Source organism: Myxocyprinus asiaticus, chromosome 28, assembly GCF_019703515.2.
Source record: "Myxocyprinus asiaticus isolate MX2 ecotype Aquarium Trade chromosome 28, UBuf_Myxa_2, whole genome shotgun sequence".
In the NCBI taxonomy this organism is placed as follows: Eukaryota; Metazoa; Chordata; class Actinopteri; order Cypriniformes; family Catostomidae; genus Myxocyprinus; species Myxocyprinus asiaticus.
This window is the reverse complement of record NC_059371.1, coordinates 25,408,012-25,418,655: the sequence shown is the minus strand read 5'-3', so window position 1 is coordinate 25,418,655 and position 10,644 is coordinate 25,408,012. Positions and strand designations below refer to the sequence as shown.

The 10,644-nt window shown below is 41.3% G+C and overlaps 1 protein-coding gene across 1 annotated transcript in view; it reads left to right on the top strand.

Annotated features, from left to right (window-relative positions):
- Positions 1-2,092: 2,092 nt before the first annotated feature.
- Positions 2,093-10,644, top strand: part of LOC127419028 (adenylate cyclase type 6-like) — a 127,202-nt gene continuing 118,650 nt past the window's right edge. Inside the window, exon 1 of the mRNA XM_051660054.1 lies at positions 2,093-2,234. The gene's annotated coding sequence lies outside the window, so the exon portion shown is untranslated. The remainder of the gene's footprint in view (positions 2,235-10,644) is intronic.

Genomic DNA, 10,644 nt, shown 5'->3' with positions numbered 1-10,644 from the left:
TAACTGATTTTCAATTAATTGAATTACATTTCAGTATATTTCGTGTTGCACATGTTTCTAAAATAATATTTAGAATATATTTAAAACATGAATCATGTTTCTGTGACAGCTGAAGGGACAAAAATGAGGATATATATATATATATATTTGAATTTGAGTGAAAATAATTGTTTTCTGTGAAAATTATTTTAGAAAGTAAATTAAAAGAAAAGTAATAAGTAATGTGATTACTTTTCAATGAAACAATCAGTAAAGCAATCTGATTACCATTTTTGAGAAGTATTTGGTCATTTGTAGTGTATTGCTGCTTTTGGGTAACTACCACAACACTGTAGAGTACCATTTCAAATGTGGTCTTATTGTACTCCAAATCAAAAGATACAAATAAGAAATTAAATTTTGCACACAGAAAATGAAGCCCATATTAAGGGCTGTTAAGAGATTTTACATTGAGACATTATTTTAATGACAGTTATGCACAATTTACCACTCAATTATCATTATCGCTATACGAAAAAATAGTCATTATGATATTTTCATTACCGCAATGTGATTTTTATGTATTTATTTAATTGGTAAAAAAGTATTTATACACCATTGTAATCCTTTGGTAGGCTACTGATTTTCATTTTGGCTAATTAAAAATAAATTAATAATTGTATAACAACATATAATGTATTTCTACTGTAATATAGTAAAAAGTGACTGTGTTACAGTAATTAGAATCATCACTGATAACAATGGGAATAGTAAAAAATAAAACATCCAGTGTAGTGAATCTTCATTGAAAACAATGGGAATAGTAATAGTAAAACATTCAGTGTAGTGAATCATCATTAAACAGTGGGAATAGTAAAACATGTGTGTGCGTTACGGTAATGAGTATCTTTATTGAAAACAATGGGAATAGTAAAAGTTAAACACCCGTGTAGTGAATTGAAACAGTAAAAGTCTGAATGCTTTACGGTAATGAGAATAGGGGGTAAAACGTGCTTAAGTATCCTGAAAATAATGTCACAATTCAAAAAGCCCAAAATTTTGATTTTGTACAATTTCAAATCACTCACTCACTCACACACACACACACACACACACACACACACACAAATGGGGTCAAAGGTTCTGTGGGTTAAAAGGCTCCGTCAATTTTATTTAGTCCCAAAACACTAAATAGCAACAAAAACTACCACAAGACTGTGGGGTCTAAAGATTGATTTTGAGGCAATTTGATCTAGTTTTTAAATTTTTATTATTATTATTATTTTAAAAGTTGCACATTTCTGTAGCTAATGAAAATCCCTAAAATTAATACATTTATTTTGAGACAAAATACTTATTTATTATTTTCAGTTTTGTTTAAGGTCATTAAATCAAACATTTTTCAATAACTGTCCAATAAGTGAAAGGATAGTATTTGGGATAAAAAGCCCCCCTGTTGCAGGGGCTAAAGGCCTCTATTAAACACATTGTTTAGGGGTTTTTTAAAGTGGGGTGAATAGATTGTTATGAAATTTTTTCAAAGAGGGCTCACATTGACTCATCCAGTCATAATAGAGATTAGTTTGTTTATAGAACACTTGAGATGTAATTAAATGCCAAATGTGTTTGAAATTAACAGGAAATGGTTGACATTTTCTGAAGTAGTTATTTTGAGTAAGCATCGTCTTTGAGTAAGCATCTTGGTGTCTCAAAATTATTTGCATTAGTTGACAAATTTTGCACTATAACTATTGCCCCTGTATCTACACGATATCACTTTAAACCCCCTAGGGGCCTTTTACACACACTTCAACGAGTAGTATTAGCGTGTGAAGGAAACATTAAGACAAGCGTGACTGTATCGCCAAGCGTGCGCAAGAATGTAACCATCGCCCAGTCACTCGCTGTACACACTCGCTGGTGGACTAGGGACAGTTTCACTCTGCGCTTTTGCTAATAAGACACGAAGCGCGTTTCGCTGCTGATTCATGGGATGGTTTGGTAAGTGCTGGCTGCCCTACGGATGTGTTTTCGATTACTCTTGAAATGTGTGTGTGCTTGTTTTGCAGTGTGTTGTGCGGCTTGTTAGCAGCAGCAGCAGCAGCAGTAGTGTATACGATCATGTTATAGTTGCACCAGTCCTTCAGTCTTTAAAGTCACGCTGATGAAGACGAAAAAGCAGTAGAATAAATACTTAAGGATAGGATTTGTAGCTGCTGCTGTTGGTCTCTCAGGATGAATCGCTTCTCGATCAGGTATGTTGAGCATGCATTCAGCAATAGTAACACCAATTCAAGTGGCTCTTCAGTGTAATGCACTAGATACCAGCCACATTTGACACATTTTAGAGTTTGGATTTATGGTGTTTATTGCTTAACAGTGGTGTACTAGTGTCTGAAGAGGTGGGCATACTGTGAATTTATGAAAGATCAGTCGGACTGTCTGTCTTGCCAGTGCCATCAGTTGCGCTCTAGAGAGAATCTCTGTACACTTAAAAAAAAAACATATATACACAATTAACTCAACGGTGATGAGGCATCGCGTTAGTAGATTGAAAAAATTCCGGGTCAAAAGACTACTCGTTGTTCTGGCGGCCATACGTGTCATCAATTATTTAAGGTGAACATGCACAAAATACTAAGAAAGATAGGTTGGCATACCGCGTATGCCCTAGACTACACTACTGCTTAACAACTATGGCAACATTTAGATGTAGTTCCTCTAAAACATGTCATAGCACTGGATAGGTCATATTGCCTAGTGTAATGCGTGGACCCATATCTCAGGTTCTTGTCTTTCACACAGGCTAAGTAGGAATCTGTTCACATAAAACAGGTGTCCTTTGTGTAATTCTGTGCTTTTTTGTGGATGTCATGTGAAGTGTCAAACCTGTAGGCTTTTTGCATTAGATCTCCTGTCATACAGGCATTGCTTCTGATTTTAATGGCTTTACAACAACAAAGTTAAAGGTTTGAAGTTTAGATAATCTCTTATGTTCGTGTACATTTTTGGAACTGAATTTCTTCAATCACAAACAAGCTGTGATGACACTTACTCAGTAAAGAACCTAAGTAAAGTTCTCTCTCTGCAGAGAAGTGTGATTGTGTAGCTTTTTGAATTTTCAATAAAAAACAGATTCCTTTACGACTCAGTACACTTGACATTGTGTCAGGAAGCTGACGCTATGGGGAGTGTCCTTCTATACGACCTAGTTGAAACCTTTCTACAGTAACGGCAATTCTAAAATTGGCTATGGGGTTTAAGCCCCGCCCTTTTAGGCGCAAAGCTGTCCGGTATAAAAGTGGGTGCGCAAACACCATTCCTCAGAATTTTCTTCCTTCAAGACGGCAATTCATCTCTCGTCTAGAAGCCTTCTACTACTTCGCCATCGACATACACAAGTCAGCGGGCGGATCTTCACAGCAACGAGAAGACTCTCTACTCCCCTGCAGTGTTCTGGCAAACATTTACTCCGCCTCGCTGCTTGATGCTTCGCTGGTGAACGGGCATATATATATATATATATATATATATATATATATATATATATATATATATATATATATATATATGATATATAATGTATAATTAAAAGAGCCGCTTACGTGTTTGCGTCTTTTTAAAGATGTCATTCCGTAAGTGTTCCTTATGCGAGGGACTCATCCCGCCATCAGATCAGCATGAGAGCTGCATTCACTGTCTGGGCAGCGCCCACACATAAACAGCTCTCATAGAGTCAGACTGCCCTCACTGTGAGGGCATGAGTCTCAAGATGCTTCGCTCGCGAATCGCCATCATTCTGAGGGACGATTCAATCTCCCGTGCCCTCCCACCTACCTCTTCTGTGACTCCCAAGGGATCACACGAGGAGGTACAGCGGGGCCACAAGGACGAGCAGGATGAATTTGAGTTGAACCTCATGCCAGCACATGCCCCACGAGCCCCTCAAACTCCATTTACTGCGTCTTCGGCCCTCTGAAGGAGTGCACGACCTCATCATGTTTGGCGGTTCTGAAGCTGGGGATGATGTTATGTCTCTCTCTGCATTTGGCTAGTGGTCAATGGAGAACGTTGCCACCCCTTCCCCCAGCGAGGGTGAGGAGTGTGCACATGCCACTGACAAGGAGATGCTTCACGTCGTTTCAAGGGCGGTCGAAGAGCTTGGTCTCGAGTGGTCTCCTCCAGAGGAACCTGAAAAATCTCATCTTGATGAATGATTCTTCCAGTCCGGACGGCATCTAGCGACCGCGTTCCGCAGATCTGCCTCGTTCTTCCTGGAAGCAATTTCACTCTCCTCACTAAAGTGGACCACGGGGAAGACAAAGGTTATGCCCAACTACCCCCTGTGTAAGAGGCGATAGCGGCACATCTCTGCCCGGCGAGTAGCAGGGTGTGGAAATCACGCCCCTTTCATCCTTCCAAGCCATGTCGACTGACGTCCGCGTTGGCTGGAAAAGCATACTCAGCGGCGGACCAAGCTGGTTCAGCACTCCATGCAATGGCGTTGCTCCAAGTTTTCCAAGCCAAGCTCCTCAAGCAAATGGACAAGCAAGGCTACGATCCAGAGATGTTCAAAGAGCTCCATACTGCTACGGACTTAGCGTTGCAAGCCATGAAAGTCACTGCACAGGCCATTGGCAAGTCAATGAGCAACCTAGCGGTTTTGGATCTTCACATCTGGCTGAACCTTACGGAAATGCATGACGTGGAAAAATCTGCTCTAATTGATGCCCTGGTGTCTCCAGCCAGCCTTTTCGGCAACTCTGTGGATAGATTTGCTGAGCGTTACGTCACGACTCAGCAACAGTCACAGGCTATGAGACATTTTATGCCAAAACGGAGCAGTACTTTATCACAACTGGCTTGCTCCTGCTCTGTCTCACCCGGCTAAAAACCCCACTCCTGCTGCCTCAGCACCGGCAAGTGTTGCAGTCGAGCCGCTGGTAAAGCCACGCAAGCCGTGGCCCAAACGAAGGCAGCCGCCTCAGCGAAAGCCCCGTGCTGAGGGGAAAACCCCCTGCCCTGCGCAGCAAAAGTGCTCCTGACACACAATGCTGTTCCCCTCTTCCCTACTGCTGTTTGTAGGGAAAGGAATATTGATGTTCAGAATGTTGTTCAATATGTTGTTTCTGTGTCTCACATTCAATCACATGCAATAAAGAATGCAAAAAAGAGTACAGCGCTAGTTGCACATGCACGAGACGCTCACACTTTTTCAATATAGATGGCTTTCCCATTTCAAAGCCCACACATTATGCACAACCGCTTCCCAGTAGTGAGTGGCACATTATATCATACAATGAACAATCCAAATTGCTCTCTGTCCCGTTACGCAAATGTTTAGCGAGCACTTACCTGCATTTCCGACTGGGTACTAAAAACGAAAAACGCTTTGCAATCTGTGGTCCGACCACAGGATGTGCCGGTGTTGCGCGCAGAGATTCACAGTCTCCTCACAAAAAAATGCAATAGAGACTGCCCCAGACTGCAATACACACAGCGGGATTTTCAGACGTTATTTCCTCGTTCTGAAGAAGGACACAGGCTTTGGCCCATTCTAGTTCTGAGACACTTGAATCGTGCACTCGTGACATGCCCATTCAAAATGTTAACTCAGAAACAGATCTTATCGCACATCCATCCTCAGGACTGGTTTGCATTAATAGATCTGAAGGATGCATACTTCATGTACCAATTGCACCATGTTACAGGCGGCTTTTTAGATTCATGTTCAAGGGAACTGCGTATCAATTTAAAGTCATTAATTTCAGTTTGTCTCTGGCTCCCTGCTCATTCACGAAATGTATCAATGTGGCTCTCGCCTCATTGAAAATGAATGGTGTGTGTGCTTTGAATTACCTCAGCGACTGGTTATTACTAGCTAATCAGAGGCACTACTGAGCGAACACAGAGACTTGCTGTTTTGCCATATGGAAAATCTTGTCTAATGTCAACTGGGCAAAAAGCACACTTTTCCCTAGCCAGTAAATCTCCTTTTTAGGTGTTCGTCTCGACTCTGTTAGCATGCATGCGCACCTCATGAACGAGCATGTACAGACCATTCTTTGGTGTCTGTCTCAGTTCAAACTGGAAAAATATTACCACTGAAGTCATTTCAGAGAATGCTGGGTTTTATGGCAGCAGCACCCGCCGTCATACTGTTAGGTCTGTGTGGTGAAGTGGGGCATGGCCGATCGACGTTTGCAGAGAGCGAGACCAGGAGAGACAGAACGGTAAGGATTGATTCCTGTTGGAAATCACTTCTAACAGCTGTTTTGTGTTTGCAGTGAGAGTGGAAAGGGATAAAAAGGGCAATCCAGACTGCCGGAGGAGAGAGAGACCCACGCAGCAGTGATCGTGTGTGCCATCGTTTATGTAATTCTGAAAAGCAGATGTTTATGTTACACTGAAAAGGTAATAAATAAAGTCTTACGTTGGACAATTTACCTGGCCCTCGCTTCCTCCTTCACAAGAAAGCCAGAGAACTGTCACAGTCTGTTACACATGAGACCTCTCCAGCACTGACTCAAGCGATGTTCCACATTGCACCTGGAGCCTCGGGCGCATCGCGGTGACTCACTGCTGTCTGGCTGCTCTAGCAACTTGGACAGCACCGGCTTTCTACCAACAAGGTGTTATGCTGGGTCAAATTTTCAGAAGGAAAGTACTGACCACAGATGCATCCAACACAGGTTGGGGCATGGTGTGTGATGGACGCCCGACTTTTGACACATGGACAGGTGCGAAACTGGCGTGGTATGTCAACTGCCTAGAGTTACTGGCTGTCTTTCTAGCTTTGAGAGCTTTTCATTCCGACATTGTGAATCACCACATTCTGAATTGTTTGGACAACACAACAGTAGTGGCGTATATAAGTTGCCAGGACACGCTGGCCCATGTATGGCCAGTGAAACGCCAGTATGCGTTTCCCCCAGTGCGCCTCCTTCATTCTGTCATCAGCAAAGTCCGAGTGGACATGGAAGCAGTTCTGGTAATTGCGCCGAAATGGCCCAATCAGTCCTAGTTTCTGGAGATGTTAGAAATACTGGAAGAGCCTCCATGGGAAATACCACTGAAGAGAGACCTTCTCGCTCATACAAGGCACGATTTGGCATCCCCAGCCAGAGCTGTGAAGCCTACATGTGTGGCCTTTGAACAGAGCACAACGGACGAGCCAGAATTGTCTCAGTCGGATATGAACTCCATTTTAAAGGCTAGAGCACCGTCCAAGAGACGCATTTACGCACTGAAATGGAATGTGTTCACTAACTGGTGCTTTTCACACAGCAAAGGCCCAGTGAACTGCCCCATACCTGAAATTCATACATTTCTTTAAGAGTGATTGGATGCAGGGCTCACTCTGTCAATGCTCAAAGTTTATGTGGCAACAATATCTGCATATCACGCACCTGAAGCCGGCACCTCTATAAGCAAACATGATTTAATCATAATTCCTTAAGTGGGCAGTGCTGCTAAATCCCCCTCGCCCGGCTTCAGTCCCGACTTGAGACCTAACTTTGGTCCTAAAAGTGCTCGCGGGGCCTCCCTTCGAGCCTCTGGACTGTAGAATTGCGTGTGCTTTCTCTTAAGACTGCATTACTGCTGGCTTTGGCCTCAGTAAAATGGGTCAGAGATTAGCAAGCACTGTCAGTTGACAATTCATGTCTGGATTTTGGTCCGGGTCTTTCAAAAACCACTGTTAAACCCAGAAAAGACTATGTGCCTAAGGTTCTAACCACACTCTGTAGAGCACAACTGGTTCACCTTCAAGCCTTTTTCCTTCCTCCATTTAATTCGGATGAGGAATAGTCCTTGCATTTGTTATGCCCTTTGCGAGTGCTACACACATACGTTGGGTGAACTCGCCAATTCAGACTGTCTGACCAGCTCTTTGTGTGCTATGGAGGATGCACAAAAGGAATATCCATCTCCAAGCCATGACTTTCTCACTGGATTGTTGATGCAATCGCCCTGGCTAATGAGTCACAGGGTGCGAATTGCCCAATTGGTGTTAAAGTACACTCAACTAGAGGTGTGTCCTCTTCATGGGCATGGACAAATGGTGTGTCCTTACAAGACGTGTTTTGCAGCAGGATGGTCTTCTCAAAACACATTCGGTAAGGTTTTACAACCTAGACATAACATCTCTCTCATAGCAATTCATCTCTATCTAGAGCATTTGCTATTTCATTGGCCAAACATATACTCTTTTTAAGTACAGGCTCCCTGACTTTTTACACAACCACCTGCATTCAGACCATTGTTTTTCCCAAAAGTCACAGGCACTTTCATTACAAATAAACTTCCTTCCCAACTAGGTTCGTGAAGGGGTTAATTCATACTATATGACTATAGTTCATATATCCATTCTGAGTGTTCCCCTCCTGGCCTACCATGAGGGTCATTCACTTGCGGCATACTCATGTCGGTCGCCATCCCGCGGGACTGTGGCGTCATGTTTCCTCTCTGGAAGGTTACGTCGTGAAGTGTGGCATGATGGGACTCTGTTCCCCATAGCGTCAGTTTCCTGATGCAATGTCAAGAGTACTGAGTTGTAAGGGAATGTCTCGGTTATGTATGTAACCTCAGTTCCCTGAGATGAAGGGAATGAGACATTACGTAAGCTGTCCGCACTACAGACTCAGAGTTCTTTGAGGTGCGAGCGATGTGCTCTTGTCCTTCAGTCAGAAAATTCGTAGGAATGGTGTTTGCATGCCCGCTTTTATACCGGACAGCTTCGCACCTACAAGGACGGGGCTTAAACACCATAGCCAATTTTAGAATTGCCGTTATTGTAGAAAGGTTTCAACTTGGTCATATAGAAGGACACTTCCCACAGCATCAGCTTCCTGACGCAATGTCTTGTTCCCTTCATCTCAGGGAACCAAGGTTACATACGTAACCAAGATGTTTTAAGGTATAAAATTTAAATTTTGGATGTCCAGTATTTTGAATTCTGCTGCCTAGTGTTTGATACCTTTGAACTGAAAGTTATTTTGTCTCTGAGTTATTGGTTAAAAGTTAACATGAATGACAGATGCTTACACTACCATGCTATGCAATGTCAGTATAATGAAAATACAATGTAAGACTGAATTTAAAAATAGAAAATCTTGAAAAGGTGCTATGAAAAGTATTTCATTTAAGTATTTTGTTGAAAACCAACTTGTTTGAGTAAACAAAATTATGTAATTATATTTCAAATAAATATATATTAAAATTTGCTTTAGATGCAAATTATTCATAACAGATAAAGTAATTATTGTACCATAAATGGTGAAAAGTTACTTTTGTTAATTTCTTGTGCTCTTATTAGAAATACAGTGGATAAATATCTTTCTTTCTTTTCTTTTTTTCAAGTTATACAATTGCCCCAATCTTGTGATGGTGACTTCTTGTGTTAAATTGAATATTATGCTAAACATTTTCTTAGTTTAAATATTTTAATGGTGCTGTTACTGTTGGCCCATATGTATGTTTCTTATTCCAAAACGTTGCAGGTAGATTTGTAGTAGTCTGTGAGTTATGGAGAATTTTACTATGGCTCCTGGTCTCTCCACCACTGAATGAAGGGTTCAGTCTTCCTGCCAAGTTAAATTAGTGCTTCCAATAGAATGTGAAGCCACAATGTCTTTAGAGTGGGATTCATGTAGGGAAAATCAACCCAAATGTCCCACAGACCACTGTTACTTTATTTAGATAGCTGTGTGCAATAATACACGTTGTTGCCTTCAGCTTTAAAATGTTGACTTTGTTGTAAAATCAGTGATTCAAATCCAAATAAGAGTTGGTTACATCTTATTTTATTTCCAGACAGTTAGTCATTAAAAAAATCATTTGAAGTCACTAATGCCCCTGACATGAGGAAAAGTGGTGATTCATCTGAGTAAATTTGGGGAAGCATGCACAATTTAATCTGAGTTACAGACTGTTGTCTTATGATTGCACACAGGCAGTGAGTCCTTTGTTGTCAGACAGCAAACTAAAAACTGGCTTATGTTTACATTTTGGGTAAATCTCCCTGTTTTTAAATGCTCTGTTATTGTGGTTAGCTATTTGCAAGTCAGATCAGAGTCAATTGGACAGGCGGTTTAACCTGAGTTCCTGAAAACATTTGTGTTTGTGCTGTTTTTCTCTTGCGCATATGTCGAAAGCACACTTTCTTCTTCTGGCAATTTTAATCATAGCAAAGTACTCCCTCTCTTATTTTATTTTCAGTTTTTTTTTTCATACTTTATTTTTGTAAAGGTAAAGTGAATTAGATTGTGTAATTTCTGTCTAACTAGCGTCATCAAACAAAATAGCAAAAATGTCGACTGTTTTCAAAAAGGTTTCCCAACACTCCTCCCATCTGCCATTGGTAGAAAAAAAAAGATAGTCCCGCCCCTAACTCACATCATTGGTTGAGCCAGTTTTGCTATGTCAGGCTTGTTAGAATGCTCAAAAGTTTTATAGCATCACAGTGTTTTCACTTCTCAGGGGAAATCAACCCACAAATGGCAAACTTATAGCTTTTTATGCATATTAAGCTGGGCTAGGAGGAAGTATTTTGATATTGAAAAGATTACACACACTTCATCTTTGAGAAGATCCAAATTTTTAGGCTCAAAATGAACAGAAAAAAAAGGAAGGGCAAAGTACACAAAACCAGTAGAATAGCCAGTT